This window comes from Cyprinodon variegatus, unplaced genomic scaffold (genome assembly GCF_000732505.1).
Source record: "Cyprinodon variegatus isolate N-32 unplaced genomic scaffold, C_variegatus-1.0 Scaffold271, whole genome shotgun sequence".
Taxonomy (NCBI): domain Eukaryota; kingdom Metazoa; phylum Chordata; class Actinopteri; order Cyprinodontiformes; family Cyprinodontidae; genus Cyprinodon; species Cyprinodon variegatus.
This window is the reverse complement of record NW_015150724.1, coordinates 963,434-967,264: the sequence shown is the minus strand read 5'-3', so window position 1 is coordinate 967,264 and position 3,831 is coordinate 963,434.

Below are 3,831 nucleotides of genomic sequence, written 5' to 3'. Positions count from 1 at the left end.
CATTTGAGATATCAAAAAAGTACTCCAGAGTGTTGTTCAGCATGGGGGTGAGTAGAAAATGAAGGCTAATCATGTTTTGGGTGTACTCTTCCTTTAAGACCTTACAGTAGATGTTGCAAAAGGCTTTAGGAGGAGGTGGATCTTTCAGTGAAATAATATTCAAAAATATTCTTCATCCACACTGAATTATATTCAAGCTAGTTAAAAATAGTGGGAGAAAATTCAGTTTGTCTAACGCTAGTAGAGACTAGCGGTGTGAATCAGCAAGAATATGGTGATACAATATGTATCGCTCTTTATATTGATACATTAACAAAGAAAATATCCGTTTTAATATAATATGCTATAATGTTATACTTAATAAAAAATATACCTCACAAGTGCTTGTACTGAAAGTGCATTATTCTGCCACTCTGCTGTTGCGCAGTGGCAGAATAATGGGATGTTGGACGCTGCACTGCCAACAAGTGGCTGAAGGCAATGACATGGATGTTTTTCTATATGCAATTTTGTTTATATTTCAGTCAATTCAGCCATATTTTTAATATTCTCTCATTATCGTCCAATGAAATATCTCAAAATAACAGAATTATTTCTTTATTTGCCCCTAGTAGAGACATTCATTAAAAGTTTTGCAGTTGTATGTAAAAGTTATTCTGAAAAAAATCTGATTTTTTAATAGTCAATGAACATTTTTCGAAGGCGCTATGTTAACCTAATGTGCTTTATGACAGGCTTGTAAACAGAAAACAAGAGTTTTTACTGCTTTGTTAAAAAAATAACAAACTGTAGTTGGAAATGTTCATTGCCTGGTGGAGATGCGCATTTGCAACAACATGCATGCTTATTTGCTGAGGATTTAAAAGGGGTCATTAGAGACTTTTAGTAAAGTGGAAGCAAGCGATGACATGTTATTTAAATTTGTTCATTGTTTGTCTCTTCTTCAGGAATGTTCACAAATGCTTTGAGTTTTAGCTGAAAAGCCCCAAAGATTTACCATCAAAAGAAAAACAGCTTTTTCTTACGAAGTTGCATTTTTTTGTATTACACTTCATTAAAACCTTTCCAGGTGCCTTTTTTAAGGCAATTTGTAAAAAAAAAAACAAAAAAAAAAACTAGTTGCTTAACTTATTAATTCGCAACTTCACGCATTGTAAATAGCTTCTATAAGGAGGAAGCATGCACGTTTATTTGTATCCATCCAGGATTTTCATCCTTGATCAAAGCATGATATTTCCGTTTTTTTTTTTTTTTTTGTTAATATGGATAACCCTCTTCAAAAAGCAGAAATTAATCTTTTTTTTTAAAACAAACATTTCTTGGTTGTGGTCAGTGACATCAGCAGAAGTAACAAATGATCTTCTGCCTGTTTTCTGACATTTATCTCTTTTTTGTTGTTTTTACATTGATCTAACCAATGCAGCACGTCTGCAGATGTTACTATATTGTCACGCCAGCACCGACTATGCAAGTTTGCTCGCGTGTTGTTTTGTTTGGACTCACACAAATCTTTATCTGCCTGTGGGTGGTCTGAAGGCTCCTATTCCTCGGTAAATAACACTGCGTCCGATACAAGAGCTATCAGATGTCTATCAAAAGCAGAGCATCTGATTGAGCTTGTTTGTACACATAAAAAAAAATAAAAGGTTATAAATGACATTCAATCTCTCAACACCTAATTATAATCAAAATAGCTTCATGCACTATGGGTCAAACCAATAGTAGCATAGTTGTGGTCAGGCAGCTGGTTTGATGCTAATGTTCATTTGCATATCTGAACTCAAATACAATAAAACACAAGAACAGGGCGGGACTTTGCTGCTTAGGGTTATCACAAAGGAACACAGTCGCAGGACATTACACAAAGGGCATGGAATAATAAAGAGGCGACAGCAACGTTTCCATAATAATGCATGCAATAAATACTCCTACGAGCAGCTTTACTATATAGACGCTCATTAACTACTCCTCACACACATGTTTAGCATGTTACATGTGCAAATAGAGTACCATGGGGCTCCAACATATTACATGAATGCTTGTTCCTTCTATGCACGCATGTGGTTTGATATCAATGCACATGCAGCCTCCCTACTTCACATGTGTGGATCTGTGTCTGATTGCTCCTGTTAACTTTTGTCACTTTGAAGTTGTTAACGACAGGACAAAGCAACCCGCCCATGAGTGGCTACTTTTCAGGAAATCCCGCCTTCCCAAAACCCTTTTTAACGGACACCCTACAGCCAATCAGAATCGAGTATTCATCCAGACCATGTTATATCTAATTATAATTATTATTATTAATCAATTAAGAGAAGCAGTTAGCCTGGCGTTGCTTTGCCAGTAGGAAGAAGAGAACAGCCTCAAGAGCGGGATTGCCTGAAAAGTAGCCAAATAGTTCAATAAACAATAAATAGTTAAATAAATAATAACTTAGTTCAATATGATGTTGAACTGAAGTTAAATAAAATCCTGGGGGAAAAAGAAAAACTTCCTACAGGACAATAGAACTGAAATTACAATCTGAAAACCATCAGTTTTCGTCCGCTTTACATGTTTCCCTTACTGACCCATAATATAAGAAATCAATAGAATGCATGAATGTTTAGATTCTTTGATATTGATCTGAGCTAAAAGTTTCACATTATGAAATGTACAGGTCCTTATCTTACCTCAGTTTATCGCATCATTAGTTTTAAATTTACATTCTAGTCTAGTTTTTGTTGTTAAAATCTGAGGAAGAAGACAGATGATCATTAAAGACCCTAAACTGAAGTGCATTATGAGATTAGTGCTCAAAGGATTACAGATTATATGTCATGTGCATTTGAAACAACATGTGCTTAAAATCTATTAAACCTAAAGAACAGACTCTTGAGACCTTTTCTCTATTTGGCACTAGCATTATACCAAAATGCTTCAAGCACAATTTGACAGTGTGCTCGGTTTTTAATAATCCACACTGATTATTGTCTAAAGACTCTGTTCTGACAGCTGCCATTCTCTCTGTAAAGTCCCCCAGTCAGTGACTTCCTTGTCAGCACCACAATAGAAGCCTTTCACATTGCCCTAGTTATCCTTTAAGAAAATATTGATATTGCTTTGATGACGCGTGTTCCTAAAGTCTTCACATTCTCAAAAACAAGTGCAAGTTCCAACATCTCCCACGAGTCAGGTTGTTGGGGATTTTTTCAGTAGCTGGTAATCAGCTGCATCTGTCCCACAACTACCTTTTACATAAACCTAAGAGCACATAGATATTTTTAGAACAGATCAGAGCCAGAGAACAGGCAATAAAACTTTGATAACCCATAATGGCATTGTTCACTCTCAATGTAAATCACTTACACGGTCAAGGCTGCTGTGTTGCATGGCCACTTATCTTTCTGCTGATGTAGACATGCACAGCTCATCGAAACAGTCTGTTGTTTTTGGCCAAGGCAGAAAGGACTTCCTCCCATGACTGCAGTATCTATATTGGTACTTTCAAAGGAGCCTCATTTGGAAAACAAGCTGATAAACCTAATCGCACAAGGAGTGTGCAAACATTTAGACATGATACTCCATATCAAAGGGCTTCCTTCTTGGGAAGTTGGCTGGGCAATATAATCATTTTAACAAATGCTTGTGCTCTTATAGAGGGCAACAGTTTTGGGGACTGCTAGCTTGGTTTTATTTTTGCAAGATTTTCAAAGACTAAGGGCCGGATTTATCAAGATCCAATTTTGCGTGCAGTAATTTGCGCTCGCAAACTGGAATTTTGCGCGAGGGGCTGAACCATGGTTTGCGGGTGATTTAACAAGAGCGAATGTGTAACTGGTGGCAGGTGCA